The sequence below is a fragment of the Dipteris shenzhenensis genome, chromosome 21 (genome assembly GCF_047967505.1).
Source record: "Dipteris shenzhenensis isolate YYH24624 ecotype China chromosome 21, Dip_SZ_1.0, whole genome shotgun sequence".
Taxonomy (NCBI): domain Eukaryota; kingdom Viridiplantae; phylum Streptophyta; class Polypodiopsida; order Gleicheniales; family Dipteridaceae; genus Dipteris; species Dipteris shenzhenensis.
Window position 1 is genome coordinate 36,708,681 of NC_141616.1, and position 8,177 is coordinate 36,716,857.

Here is an 8,177-nt window from a genome sequence, read left to right on the forward strand (position 1 = left end):
TGGTTCGATTAGGGAGGGATGAGGAAGTGCAGCCATGAATCGTATATTTTAAAGGCATTAATGCTAACGATCTTCTAATAACCAAGATTCAACTGCATGCAAGGGTGTCGTCAGCGCACCTATATATTCTGCCCTCCTCCAAACATCATGATTTTCTAGCTTCTGCTTCCCCTCACTAGATCCTTCCACACTCGCTTCCTCAAGGCATTCATCCTCTTGCTCACCTCACGCTTTTCATTAGATCGTTTGCTCCCCTTCCCCTGATTGCCTAACAAGGCCGACATCTCTTCTTTGCTCAGCTTTTTCATGACCGAAAACAGCGAGAAGCTCGAATGGGCATGACGAAATAAGAACGCGCGAAGACGCCCTATGTTGACTACCTTCGACCATTGATCACCGATGGCGACACTGGTTTTGGAGGCGCCACAGCCACCGCTAAGCTCTGCAAACTGTTTGTCGAGAGGGGTGCGGTAGGCGTGCATATTGAAGATCAATCATCAGTCATGAAGAAATGCGGGCACATGTCCAGAAAGGTTTTGGTGGCCATTTCCGAGCACATCAACCGCCTGGTTGCAGCAAGGTTGCAGTTCGATCTAATGGGCATCGAGACTGTGCTCATTGCGAGAACTGATGCCGAGGCTGCCACTCTCTTGCAAAGTAATATTGACAAACGGGATCATCCCTTCATATTGGGTGTAACAAATCCATCTCTCAAGGATAGGCCATTGGCAATCCTGCTGAACGATGCCACTGAGGTAGGCAAGTCCAGAGCACAGCTACAAGCCATCGAAGATAGTTAGATGGCTGCAGCAAATCTGAGATTGTTCAAAGACATAGTTGCGGATGTTATCCGCATGCTGCAGATTTCTGAGATCGACAAGAGTAGGAAGTTAGATCAATGGTTTGATCAAATTGATGCATTGTCTCATCATGAAGCTCGCACACTCGCAGAGCGTCTGGGGGCTAGGAACGTATTCTGGGACTGGGACTTGCCTCACACCAAGGAAGGATTTTACCATTTCCAGGGAGGAACGAATGTAGCCATAGCTAGAGGTGTTGCCTTTTCACCCCACGCAGATATGCTTTGGATGGAGTCGGCAGGCCCGCACTACAACCAAGCTCGTGAATTCGGCGAAGGAGTGAAAGCTCATCTTCTGGACATTCTTCTAGCTTACAACCTTTCGCGTTCCTTCAACTGGGATGCTACTGGGATGCCTGAGGCCGAAATGAAGAGTTTCATCCTGGATTTGGCTAAGCTTGGTTTTGTGTGGCAGTTCATCACTCTGGCTGGGTTTCATGCAAATTCTCTCGTAGTGGACAATTTTGCAAAAGATTTCCTGAACCGTGGCATGTTAGCTTACGTGCAGGATATACAGAGGCAAGAGAGGGCACATGGTATTGAAACGCTTGCCCATCAGAAGTGGTCTGGAGCAAATTATTTTGACCATTTTCTCAAGACTGTACAGGGAGGCTTCTCAGCAACTACAGCTATGAACAAAGGTTTGCAGGAGCTAACGTGATCTCTTGTTGGTTTGTGTGTAGAGTTGGATGCTCTCTCTCAGCTAGCCAGTTTACTAGTTTTCCAATATGTTTTCGGTGCTTGTGCGGGTGTGACTGAGGAGCAATTTAAAGACTCCTGGGGAGTAGCTGGCTCAGGGTTGGACGTAGAGTCTTCTAGCGTTCTTGCTAAATCCAAGTTGTAGAATGGGTTATCCACATTGCAAGCAGTTATTAGCATTCTGCTACCGTGCTAAATTCTCAAGTGCGGTCCGATTATTCCCACATTTCAATGAAAAGACAACAATAGTTTTGATGGACGGAGAGTTCTTTTGTAGAATGCATCATTTACATTGCAAACATCTATTAGCATTCTGCTACCGTGCTAAATTATCCAGCGCGGATTTTTTTTCTACATTTCGTTGAAAGACAATAAAATTTTGACTTCGTTTCTTAATCCATGACCATGGTCATTATTAGCATAACAACAAGTGAGTACAAGCACTCGTGAGCATTGTCCTTAGAGGGACGAGTTGATCTGGGAAGAGAGGGAGAGAGAGGGGGGGGAAAGAGGTACGAGTTTATTTGGGAAGAGAGGGGGGAGGAAAGAGGGAGGGGGAGAGAGCTCAGAGAATAGAAAGTGTAAGAGGTGAGCTAAAATAACTGGAGAGTGCACTAGTGCTTGCTTGTAGGGGATTGCTAACAAATGCATTATACATATAATATTGTGCCACCCTCTTCAGTTGGATTGGAATGATGCGTTCAATAAATTATAGATATTTAAGATGCCGCTCTCTTAAGTAAGACTAGTGTAAAACATGTGGCACGCCACGGAATAGAGATTTTGTAAAATCTTTTCGTGTTGTGGCCTCCTTTGGAAGGAGAAACAGATTCATTAAAAAGAAGCGTATATTTCTTTGTAATTGTGAGAGTGGAGCAATAGGAAGGGAAGAAGCAGATCATGGCAGGTTGACATTGGGTAATTGAAGGAGGAGGCAAAGCTTGTCTACTTTCTTGGTGTGGATCCTTGTCTGAAATGGTCGAGAAGATCACTAGAAGCTTGACGATTGTTGATGCCTGCAAACAAGCTCGCTCCATCATGCCACAAACACACAACAATTTTGGATCTGTAAAATTATAATCATCGCTATATGGTCAAAAGCATCTTATTTGAATAAAAAAGTCCAAAACTTAGGGATGTATCTAGGATTTGATTGCTATTTTCTCTTATTTTTGTTGTCAAACAGACTAAAAATGACTCGTAATCAATGATTTGTTTCTCAAAATGGGTCTTTATATTTTAAGGTTTCTATATATGGATGGAAAACTATTTATCTATCAAAGATAATTTCGCATTTTTCAGGTCCTCATATTGGTTCAATGTGAGCATTTCATCAATTTTTTTTGGGTCTATGCAAATGATGAATTATCGTAAGTGTGCCTAGAGAGTAATATAATGTAAAGTTAAAGGTAATGAGAAGGTAATATATTTCTTAAGAAAAGTGTCATGCATGGTTATACATAGTAATATGGCTTATATAACGTATATTCCCACACTTCTATTATAATAAAAGGCCATTAGATTTGATATAGAAGGTTTCAATGGCACATAAGCTCCATTGTATCAGACTATGAGCTTTTGAAACGTAATTGAATGGTCAAAAAATGATTACTCATGAATTGATGTTATATTATATCGTGTAAAATAAAATTTCAAGGTTAAAACTTTATTTATGTGTATAAAATGTAGGTTTCATATATATATATATATATATATATATATATATAACACTTTGAGTATGTTGTAGCAAATGATGACATTCACATATTTATTCAATTTTAAAGACCATAATATATATTCTAGTATTAAAAGTTACACCCAATTTTATTTTATAAACTAAAACCATGTTCAAAAAAATTAATACCACTAGAAGTAGATGTTTTTTAAGAGCTATATGCTTGAAATTCGATCAGCCCCAACAGTTTATAGGAGTCAAAATAGCATAATGCAAGTGTTGCAAAGAAAATGGAGGCTCTGTCATAGCTTTTTCTCTATGGAAGTTTTTGGAGGGTACTTACATTGGATAGAGGTTCAAACCACTAAAAAAACAAAATTGGAACCCTAAAAAGGACACTTTTATGTCCTGTTGAGCTACCAAACTAGTGTTAAGGTGTTATAATTGTCATATCTTAAGATATGCATCCATTGGTCATAAGAATCATAAGGGATTTTGCTATGACAATTATAGCCTATTTTGCCTTTCCATTGGCCCACATGTATAACCTGCAACCATAAATCATGATATGAACTTGAATGAATTTTGAGTAAGTCCCTAGATTTCAAAACAATTGACATGGAAAAACTACCTTAAATCCACTTAATTTGTTACCATTTTATTACAAAAAGACAAAATGAGGGCTTCTTTTGTTCATAGCACCTAGCTAAGCATTCTCTTGTTAGCTCTCTATTTCTTTCTTATTTGAGGTCTCCATTTAGAACATATTTGAAGTTGTTTATCTCTAAAACCCTCCCCAATGCCTAGCACTTGCGACATGGCTTTTTCTCTTGGTGCCATGTGTCCCACAAGGGACCCATTCAAAGAATTCCTCCTTTTCAACGATGCCTAAACCTAGGAATGACCCTCGTGCCTAAGCCCCACTAATTTGAAGACAGCTTTAATGTTTCATGGCAAGAAAGTATTTCACTTTCCATCGTAATGCTAGGCATGAAAGACGTTTCTAATATATTTTGAACGACCAGTTTGTCCGCTTCAAAGGCAAACGTTAGCATGTGAAGCAAGGGCGGCAGATCAAATTTCAAATGTTGCTAATTGCGTACATTGTGGACAAGTGTTTGAGGCAGTCGACAGCGCACAATGTTGTCGAAAGGTGTTGCTAATTGGGTACGTCGATTGGGCTTCGAAGTTTGTTCAGACAGAGAAAATCCACATGCAAGAATAGCAAGGAGAGTGGGAACCGTGTGATGAAGGTGCCGGGTGTTGTGCTTGCATGGGAGCAAGAAACAGTTGCATGTAACGCATTCTGTGGACTGGTCGAAGCTTCCTCTACCCTTTCATGAATAGATCGGGCTCTTTGAATTGCTCCCTCTGTTGCTGGAACGTCTCATCTACTTGTCTGTGGACGACGCTGGCTGCTTTGTGATCGCTATGGCTTCCAAACAGAGTTTCCTTTCGCTTCTCTACCCGGTGGGTTTGATGGTCGTTCTGCTAGTTGGTTGCTCGCAGTTTGCTCTCGCCGAGCATGAATCCAATCCCGCTGTTTCTCATCCGGATGCTTTCCCACACACGTCTCATCATCGTCCATGTCAGGAACGTGTTATCGATCCTCATGTTAGTACCTACCATTGTCCTTATTACGTCCCCCCTACGTCGTATGCCCCCTCTCCGTCTCTCGCCCCGCCTCCCTCTCATGCCCCCACTCCTTACCCCATTCATTATCCTCCTACATACGGTTACCCTCCTCACCCACCCAAACATGGCTACCCTCCTTACTTTCCACCCCCACATGGCTTCCCTCCTTATTTTCCTCCCGGACATGGTTACTTTCCTCCCAAGTATGTTCCCCCTCCACACGCCTGAGGAGACGAAGCCCAACCAGCGATGTTTGGCTGCATTGAGAGTACGACCGCATTCAATGTAATTACGCTTCTGTACAGCGGAGCTATCTTTTGGTCCACAGTTTTTTCTTCGTTTGAGTTGGATGAGCGATTGATTTAGTGAAAGACATTTACAATCCGGAGGTCACTTCGTGTACGCCAACCGCTGTAATATAGCACGAGGTTTTGGAATTGGAGTGGTCTTGGAATAAAACTGGATGCCTGTTGGCTTTTCATCTGAATTCGCAAGCCCGTTAGTAGACAATTCTCGCGTTACCGAGTGTGAACTGCCTGCGATCAAGTGTTTCTATGATGAACGTTAATGCCATAACAAACATGTTTCTCTCCTAAGGAATTATAGTGCTAAATATGAAAAATGTCACTGCTAGAAGTGTGAGAAGTATGGGATTTTCAATGTATTTGAACGACGCATTTCTGCTCGTGTTATGATGCCTGTAGAAGTTGTGGATCTCATGCTTTGAAAACTGAATACTAGAATTTCATGCAGCGGGATTAGTGGCTTCGCAAAATTAGATGGAATCAAGGTTGGTGATTCTAGCATTGTAACTAGAGAGGCATGTTTGCGAATTTACCGATTTCTAAGGGTTTTTCTGTGAGCTTTAGAACTTTTGAGTGAGAGCTAAGCCAAGGATAATTACTTGCATTTTTATTACGAGGTGGTAGACCAGTCTTCCACGGTTTTTTTTTTTTTGCAAGAAGGTGGTCTTCGACAGGGTTAGGACCTTGGATAGATATAGATACATGACGACTCCTTGCAGCGTTGCTCTTTTAGGCCCCATCACCTTGCCCTCTCCTCTCGTTATCATGGGTTGCCTGCCATACCTTTGTTCCACCCCTCCCCTCGGAGTTGCTTTTCCCACCCCCCTTCAAACTTTTGCCCCATGTCCCCCTCGCACTATGGCTATTCCCTTAGCCCTCACATCTGCTCGCTCATGGCTGCTCTCTTTCCCGCTCTCACCTTCACTCTCCCTTGCTCTTCCCCTTTCTCGTGGCTTCTCCCTCAGCCTCCTCGCCTCTAATCATACATTTTGGTAGTATGAAATGATTGTGGTTATTATGCATGGTCTCTATATTGGCATGTATTATATGGCCTTTCTTTGTAGCCATGTAGATCACATAGGGAAATGTGGAATACCACCATGCCTTCAATAGAGATAGAGAGAGATTCGAATTCTTATATGCAATTCCTACATGTAGAGAGAGAAAGAAATGTATCCCTACATGCAGCCACGTAGATCACATAGGGAAATGTGGAATACCACTATGCCTTCCATTCCTTCTATTGAATACAAATTATTAACAAACAATCTGAACTTGTTCCAAGACACATATTAAGGTGTATTGGATGTGAAGAGAGTTCGATGTGCACGATTAAAGTCTGTGAAGCCTTTCTTCCTACCATTCTAACCATGTACCATGTGGAAATGTTACAAATACCATAGGATAATTTGAAGACCTTAATGAGGCATCGATTCAGAGGTCTAGGCATGCATTGGCAAGGATGAGATCGAAAACTTATTTCTTCAAGAATTTTGCCAAAAATGGGAGGACAAAGATATGATGAAACAGAGCTTGAAGCTTCATAAATGTGACGATGTTCAATCAAATCCATGGTCTGCGTACAGATTTTCGTCGAACGAGTCTCACTTAAAGATTTGATCTGATTGTTACATTCTGTCAAGCAGATGATAAAAACTGAGCTCGAAGCATACATTGTCTTTCTTTGTCCATGTCTGATTTCTATCGAATGATTCACACAACAAGACAAAGCAACTATAGACACGCAAAATAACGGGCGCATCTATAGGCACAGTTAGAATAGTGAAAATACGAGCGCGTCTATTTGCGCATCTAATAGTGCGTCTATTAGCACTTCTGCACTGTGAATTAGAAGTGGATTTAGATGCCTTTATAAACGCAAAACAGAGAATATCGAAAGTGAGATTTTGGTGCAGGCTGATAAATGTGCATCACTGCTTTCCAAACATTGCCCATGATTACCAAAGGACATAATTTTAATAAAAATATCAATGCTTTTTTGCAAACCCACGTATACAAAAATTAAGTGAGGTTAGGAAAATGAGAATATATATAAAATAGTTTTGAACCAGTGTTGAGATCTATAAATACATTCAGCCCACTACTTGTGCTACTCATGTGCTCATCAAAATCCGCATCACCAATGGTAGGCTCGTTCTCACGGGTAATGGCCTCAATATCTGTATCTCCTATCTCATGATCATCCTCCTCTCTCGTATCACGGTCATCATCACCTCCATGGCCATGATCATCCTCCATATGCTTTATATTAGTAAATGTACTATACATCACTTTGGAACGTGGTGTAATAGGTATGACCCAAAAGATTTAGACCAAGATTCTTAAACATGTCCACTACCTCATGCATTTCCTTTGTGCAACGTGTCATCCTCGGTATTCCTTGTTTCTATCTATGGGACTATCCACCATTGGTTGATAGACAACCTAATTCAAACACAAATACAATCATGTTATTTTCCTTGCATTGAAGTATCAAATATTTAAAAGAGTATTTTTATGTTTGTGTGCAATACCTGTTCACATTGATGTGGTAGTAGTAGTGTGTCCTTACTTTGCCAAAACTTTATGGAGTCAATAATTACAAAGCCACTTGCATGGTGTTTGATTGTTGCATTAGGGCCTCTTTCTACCACGTCCCTAAACCACTTGACATCCAAAACATACACAAAGAAGCGTCGAAAGTCAAGCTTAATAATATCTTGGATTATGCCACAATAATCATCCATAGCTCCATTGGCTCCCTCGAAGCTAGCAATGACGCCGCAATCTTGTTTCTCTTATCATCAATCCGTTCTGTTAAAAAATGCTTGCCCTCCCACCATATAGCATTGAACATAGTACACTACACCAAGTCAAAATCAATCAAATAAGCAATCTAAATTGTTGAAAGCTCTTAAATTATGCATAACGTTCTATATATCGACCTTGCTCATGCATCCCCTACCATACTCCAGTTCTTCCATTGTGATATGCATCAGCTCAT

The 8,177-nt window shown here is 41.2% G+C and overlaps 1 pseudogene; it reads left to right on the plus strand.

Annotated features, from left to right (window-relative positions):
- The window catches only part of LOC147888806 (isocitrate lyase 2-like), a 52,672-nt pseudogene extending 50,969 nt beyond the window's left edge, over positions 1-1,703 (plus strand).
- Positions 1,704-8,177: the final 6,474 nt, after the last annotated feature.